We start from the raw sequence: 7,810 nt of genomic DNA on the forward strand, positions 1-7,810 counted from the left end.
TTATAGTCCCCTCTTATTTATTGGGCCTTTTAGGGAACATGAACGTAGGTCAGTCTTCAGTAACTGCTTCCTACTGGGAAGGGGCAGCATTGGAAACCCTCATTAGGGGCACTGGATGTCACTGGAATGATGACAGACATTGAGTGGTGGTGGAATGCCATCCCCAGCGGCCCAAATTTGGTGAGGGATTGGTATTCCTGTAACAAAAGCTGGTTTATAGTTTGGGTAGAGGTTTTTGAATCTGGCCTTGAACAAATCTAATGATACAGGGGGCAAGCACTAACAGAAGGCCTATGTCAAGGAGAGGGGTCAGGAAAGGAAGTGCCCACTGGAGAAGGGGGTTACTAAGCTGCCATCCTTCAGCAGAGGAGAGCTGTTGTTTTTGACATTCAAGGTCCTGTTGGAATTGTTTTATTTTGTTCTTTACTATACCAGATTGATTGACATAAAAATAGCATTCCTCCTGTAGGTACAAAGTCCACCTTTTTTCAGCTGTAAGATAAAGGCCCCTTTGATTCTGCAGAACCACATGGAACAGACATTATTACCGTATCTATATATGTGACTACATGACCAATATGATTCTGCAACTTACACGCTCAGAAAAAAAGAGAGATTATATCCCATCTATGTATGATAGATTGAAGTGCATAAATGCATTCTACTGTCATGTAGAACTAATTAAAACAAAACAAAACAAAAAGAATCAAGCTGGGATTGTATGATTAGTAATGGTTGAAGCAAGTTGCTGTAAGTCTCCTAGAAACTGGAATGATCATTCCTGGTAATAGTCCCCTAGGAGTGAGTGCAGAATGAGGGAGGAGGGAAAAATGAAAAAAAGGAAAGGATGGTACTCATGGTTCTGCATTGTTCTCATGGTTCTCAGAGACTGAAGGAATATTTGGGGGTTTTGGCCTTGGAGAAATGCAGCTTGAGAGGGCCTCTGTGTAAAAGGGTGAAGAAAACCTTTTAAAATGGGAGTTATAAACCTAATATGGGATGCCCTCAAAGTGGGCCACCCAGGGAGTAGTAAGAATGACCTAATAGGGCCCATTCTATTTTGTGGAGAGTTGAGAGGAGGAGGGGAGTCTGTTGTAGGGGGTTAAAAAAGTACCAGGTCACCAGAGTGGGAGAAGAGGAAGAGGCAGAACTAGGCTTTGCCAGCATAGCATTACTGTATTGCCAAAGAAGGTTCCTAACGTATGCAAGGAGGGGTCAGAAAAGATGAGGAGCAACGGGTAGTGGAGAACCAGAGGTGGTGAGCTGAGCAGGGAGATAGGCCGTCCATATAGAAGCTCAAAAGGGGAGATGTTGTGTGGCTGCTTTGGAAGGGCTCTTAGCCTAAGAAGAGCCAAGAGAAGGAGTTTAGTTCAGTCTAAATGTAACTCAAGGGATAGTTTAGTGAGAATGTTCCTCAAGGCCCAGTTGGTACATTCTAACTTGCCTGAGGACTGGGGATGGTAAGGGATATGAAAATGCCAGGAGATGTTGGGTGTCCTAGCTATAGACTGTGAAACATGGGAAGTAAATACAGGACCCTATCAGACTGGAGGGAGGAGAGGAGGACAAATTGGGGAAGAATGTGTTCAACGAGGATGCTGGCCACCGTGGGGGCACATTTGTTGGTGGTAGGAAAAGCCTCAACCCATCCCAAGAAGGTGATGACGAGTCCCAAGAGAAATTTGTACCACTTGACCTGGGGCATATGGGTGAAATCCAGCTGCCTATCAGTGCAAGGGAGATGTCCTCTTGCCTGGTGTAAAGGGAGGCAGGTGGGCAGAGACTGGAGGTGGATTGGTTTTGGGCAGATTTCACAGGAGGCAGAGAGAGTAGAGAGAAACTGTAGGTCCTCTGGAGAGAGTTTCAGGTGGGAAGTGAGAAAGTGTTTTAAAGATGTGGTGTTAGAGTGGAAGAGGTTGTGAAGGAAGGTAAGCATCTGTTGAGTGTCAGGTGGGGAAGAGTCCATCAGGGGACTAGCAAGGCAGAGGACCGCAGGTGGAGGAGCTGTGGGAGGGCCCTCACCTCAGAGTCTGCCTTGTCGCCGAGTGTCACAAAGGAGGTGTCTGTGTGATAGGATTTACAATGTGAGATTCCAGTGACAGTGGGAAGCTTTGAGACTTGAAGGAGATCAGAGATAAAGGGGGCATTAGTATTTGAGGTTCCCTTGGTGGTAAGGAATCTGCCCTCCTTCCAAATAGCAGGGTGGGAGAGAAGTATGGATGCTGGGTTCTTAGCCCAGGCCTGTCTGAAGATAAGAGGGCTGTCTCGGAATCCTTGGGGGAAAACTGTCCACATCAGCTGAGTGGAGTAGTATGACTCAGGGTGTTTCCACGTAAAGGGGAAAATGTCTTGAGAGTCAGAATGGAGGGGAACAGAGAAGAAGGCATCTTTCGGGTCTAGTAATGAGAAGTAAGAGGTCCTGGAAGGAATGGTGGAGAGAAGGGTATGAGGATTGGTTACCACGGGATGGATCGGGATGACCACAGAGTTGATGAAACAGAGGTCTTGGATCAAGCGGTAGAAACCACTGGGCTTTTTTACTGCCAAGATGAGGGTGTTATAAGGGGAATGAGGAGATCTAAGAAATCCCTTCCACAAGAGGTCTTGATAGGCTGTAAGCCTAGGAGTTTTTGTTGGAACAGTGGGTATTGTGATTGGGCCAGAACATGGAGGGGGGTTTTGAGACAGATGTGAATGGGCTCGTAGTGTGAGGAGATAGAAGGACTTGAAACATCCCACACAGTGAGGTCCACCTTGGAAGGTGGTAATGGGAAGGCACTGGCAGACAGAATAGGGGGTGTTCCTAAGGTCAGGGTGAGGACCAGGGGAGCGGCAGGTGAGTCTGGATGGAAGTGTATATGAAGGGAGAAGGAAAGTGTGGCCCCCAACTTTGTGAGGATGTCCCTTCCCACAGGGGAACAGGGCACTGTGGAATGACCAAGAAAGAGGGGGGAGAAATTAGCCAAAAGCACAAAGGAGCAAAGCTAGGTGTCTGTAAGGGTGAGTAAGGTTTACCCTCTACCCCAAAAATAGAGGTCATAGAAGGAGTAGTCAGCCCCCAGAACTCCTCGAGGACTGAATATGTAGCCCCAGTGTCCAGGAGGAAGGAGACAGCCCCACCTGAAATATGCAGTTACCCTGGGTTCCTCTGAGTGATGGTAGTGGTCAGGTGATGGGGACCTGGGCCTCAACAGTCCTCTTCAGCCAGTCCTAAGAGTTGGAAAGGGGAACCAGAAGGACCGGATGGCCAGGGGCCACTATGGGCTTGGAGACAATCAATGACCCACTGTCCCTCCTGGTGGCATTTAGAACAAGGGCTCAGAGGCTTGAGAGGCTTGGGGTCCATACAGGCCCCGTGACCCATCTGGCCACATTTAAAACAGGGTCCGGCAGTCCTGAGGGGCCCTTCCAAGGGCCAGTGGAACCAGGGACAGAGGCTGAGGCTGGCCGGTCAGCTTGAGTGAGCATCTGGTATTTCTGCTTCCGGGCCTTCTTGTCTCTCCCATTATACATCTTAAAGGTCACTCCCAGAATCTCAGCTTGGGGAGTTAGGGGCCCCCTCTTGAGGCTCCTGAGTTTGGCCTTAATATGGGGGAAACTCTGGGAGAAAAAGTAGGTCACTAGTGGTTGTCTCCCACCTGGAATCTCAGGGTCCAGATTAGTGTATTGTAATACAGACTTGGTCAGGAGACCTAAACATGCTGAAGGGTTTTCATTCTTATCTTGGATGATTTCCTGGAGTCTTTCATAATTGATAGCCTTATGGGCTGCCTTTCTCAGTCCTGCCATGAGGCAAGTAATAAATTGGTTTCTACTAGTTACTCTTCCAGGCGAATTATAATCCCAGTTGGGGTCCCGATCAGGGACGCTTCAGTGCCAATCAGATGGGCATGGGAGGTCTGATGTATTCTAGCTTGCTCCCAAACTCGCCTGTGGTCCTCGGGCAGGAGGGTGTTAGACAAGATCAAATGGACATCATGGAAGGTCGAATCACATGACTGAGTGAGATATGGAAACTCTTTGACATACGTGGTGGGACTTGAAGTATAGGACCTGAGCTGCATTTCTGTGCAAGATCTGACAAAGAGAAAGGCACACGAACCCAGACTACACCATCTACCCCAGCCACCTGTGTAGACGACACAGAGATGCAGATTGGGCAGCAGCAGCCCGCAAGCATGTAGCAAGCAGGAGGAGAGACAAGTGAAGGGGCTGAGGGGACATTTGCTGTGGCAGCTGCATCAGAAAGAGAATTGTGGTATGGCAGGGGCTCATCCGCTGGGTTGAAGGAGCAGGAGTCCTGGGTAGGATCTGCTGTCCCTTTGGAAGCAGGCATAGGGGAGGTGAGAGCTAAGAGGACTTGTGCAGGAGAGCAAGACTAGCAGAGAGAGGGCTTAGAACACAGAGAGGAGAGGCCTGAACTATGATATCTCTTTCCATTTTCCCAAACGTTCACAATAGTTGAAAAGATCCCTGATAATATTGGGATCTAGAGTGCCGTTAAGCAGCCATTTAGAGTTGTTATCCAAGGGATATTAGGGCCAGATCTGATTGCATAAGCAGAAAAGTTTGGGGGGATTTAGGTCCAGGGTGAAAGACCCTAGGTTAGCCAGAAGACAGCCTAGGGGAGTATGGGAGGGAATGGATGAGGAGCTGACAAATGTAGAGACGTAGGAGGTGAGTTCAGGGGTTGGGCATCCCCCATTTTCTAGAATCATCCAGTCGAGAGGACGGTTATACTCAGTGGGTCGTCACCACTTCTGGGTAAGCGTCAGGGGCAGGGACCATAGAGGCACTTGGGTGCCTGGCTGGGACTTCATAGGGGCAGAAGCCTGTGGAAGGGGCAGAAGCCCAAACAGATTGACCCAAGGCCAAGGGGTCTCACCAGGAACAAGTACCAATCACCCTCAGTGTTTTTTTCTCAAAACCCAAGACCCAAATAAAAGCCCACCTATAGACCTGGTTGACAGTAGGGATCAGCCGTAGCTGTGAAAGCTGTGGCTGGGGATGCCCTGGGAGTGCCTGACAATCAACAGTCAATTCCTGGGACCTGAGGTCATTTAGGTCCACTGGAGACAGGGGTTTTGCGTGGAATGTCTGGTAATAGGTGCAGAGAGGGTGTTCGGCAGAATGCAGGGCCTGGACCCACGATAGAATTTGGATGGGGACCCGGGATGCTCAGTGACCCTGGAGGTGGGGAGCAGGCACACTGGGGAACCTAGTGTTTCAGCACCAAATGAAGGGAAAGCGAGGAACAAGAGACGGGTAAGTGAGAAATGAAAGACGGAGACCAGGCAGAGATGAGAGTTTATTTGTCAAGAGCTGACCAACAAAGGCCATCTCTCTATAGGAGAGAGAGGCAAAACAGGCTTGGGTTCTGGGACTATTATGGGGCAGGCTCAGGGATCAGAGCCTGGCGGGTTCTAATGCGGGCAGTTAAGGGTTGGGTTGGTAGGAGGGAGTGGTGAGTCTTTCTCAGAAGGCCCTTGGGCGGGAAAGTGAAACTTTTTCCTTAAAATGGCGGCTATCACTTAAAATGGTCATCCAGATGCTAAGCAAGGACCTTTACCATCCATCCCTCCAAACATGCATCCTTTCATTCATTTACAAAGGTGCTTGCTACACACATGGGTTCCTGTGATAGGGAACAAACAGATTGGTGAAAACAGGAGGTTAAAGGGGGAATGCGTTTGGCTGGGCCTACTGTGAGGATCCCTCACCAGCTTTCTTTTGAAGGAAAATTTGCCTGAGGCCAGCCTGGGCCTGCCTGGTTTAAGTCAACAGGGTGCCTCTACTCCGCAGCAAACAACCTGTTACCTGCAGGAGACATGCAGGCCCCCAAGGTCCTCCTTGACAATGAGAAGAACACAAGCTCCCCTAAAAGGGTGTGGGGGCATTTTTGTGACCTTTACCCAGAGCAGATTACAGGACTCAGGGAGACAGGACAAGCAGAAGCAAAGCCCCCAACCATAAAATCTGTAAGCACAAGTTCCAATCAGAACTGGTCGGTGTGGACCTAGGTGACTCAGAGATGCCTTGGATCTTTAACATGTCACCATAACAGCAAAATCTCTTCTCTATGGGGGAGGACCATGCAAAGACTATTAAAAGAGCATTAAAAAGTCCCCCTTTTAAGTGGGGACTGAGAAAGTCTATTGCAATCCCGCTGTCAGTCAGAAATCAAAAGATGGACCTAGGCGGAACTCTCTGGAAACCTCCTTAGGACCCTCTATAGAACAGGAGGGCAGGAGGGGCATGCTGTCCCTCTCCTCTCTGAGAGGACACACTCTTTCCCTTTCTCCTTTGAAAGTGTCCCCTTTCCCCTTTTCCTATCTCGTCTGATAAACTCATGCCTGCTGCTGTGTGGGACTTGTCTGAAATCCTCTGGCAGGGTCCCAGGAACTGCTGACCAAGGGCATCTGCAGCCGCTTCAGTTCCATGGATGGCCTTGCTCTGCAACGCTTCAACTTCTGTGTCGAAGTTCGTCCACCTTCACACTAGATGATTCTCAGCACCCGCTCTGCACCAGGTATACAATAGTGAACAAAATAGGCAGGACCCCTTCCATCACCTATCACACGCTACATAGACAATCACACAAATCCTTTATAAAAACTGATAAATGGGAAAAGGGGACATGTCAGAAGCTGCTGCTGCTGACCCTAACTTAGAGGTTCAAAACAGGTTGCCCAATTACTTAGAACCCACAGGCCACTGACCATCCTTTTGGAAACCCTGGTCTGCTTTCCCTGTACGCTCTTTTGCGAACTGAATTAATAACAGCAGTTGACATGAACTCAGGGCTTGGAGGGTGCTCAGTTGGGTAGTGAGTTCTTTTACACAGATCAACTAGTTAACCCTCAAACCAACTATATCCTAAGACTGGTGCTATGGATATCTCCCCTGTGTAGATGAGGAAGCACAGACCTAGGAGAATGAAGAACTTTCTCAACTCTGAAAAGCTGAAGTCAAAATAATGCAGATCTGCTCTTCTTGATTTGTCTTTGACTTTCATTGCTTTCTAAAGCAATCTAACTGATAAATAACTGCATATCAAACACACCCAAGCATGCGCGTGTATGCGGGCACACACACACACACACACACACACACACACACACACATACACTCAGACCAACAAATCCCAAAAGAGTAAATGTCAATATATTTTCTCACTTCTGTAGTAAACAGTTTATCCAGCAAGAACAAGAGTATCCCTCCTGTAAATACCTTTTTATTAAAAACAAACATGAGTTAGGACACATGGTGCTGTATCCAATCTCGGAAAGCAATTTTCAAGGACAGAGTATTTCCACTTCATGTTGCAAAATAATGAACACATGGACACCCCAGAATGCTTATCCAACATAGTTTGCCATGTTAGTATTTAAAATAGGCGAACATGTGCTGAGAGATATAAAGAACTGTAACTATACAGATGATTTCTTCCCTACTTGGCTCAACATTGATCATTCACTGTTAAGTAAACACTTTCTAAAGTAAAAAGGAGTCAATGGGGAATGTTGGATCTTTCAAAAGAAATAACACAGAAAAAAGCTCACTTGGAGAGGCGAGGAAAGGAGAGGGAGAGAGGAGTCTCTACCAGGGTTGAAGAAAGAGCTGAAGGGCTGATCACCTTGGCAGAGAAAAGCCTTTCAGACTGAGCCACTTACATATGCAGGACGATCATTTTTTATTCCTTTACATTTGCGAGCTAAGGAGATTGCTTTTTGCCCTTATCCAAGTGCAAGGAAGATCACTGGCCAGATGAACATCAGAAGCATAAAAATATTTTCTTCCTAGGTTTTCC

The sequence above is a fragment of the Urocitellus parryii genome, chromosome 16 (genome assembly GCF_045843805.1).
Source record: "Urocitellus parryii isolate mUroPar1 chromosome 16, mUroPar1.hap1, whole genome shotgun sequence".
Lineage (NCBI taxonomy): Eukaryota > Metazoa > Chordata > Mammalia > Rodentia > Sciuridae > Urocitellus > Urocitellus parryii.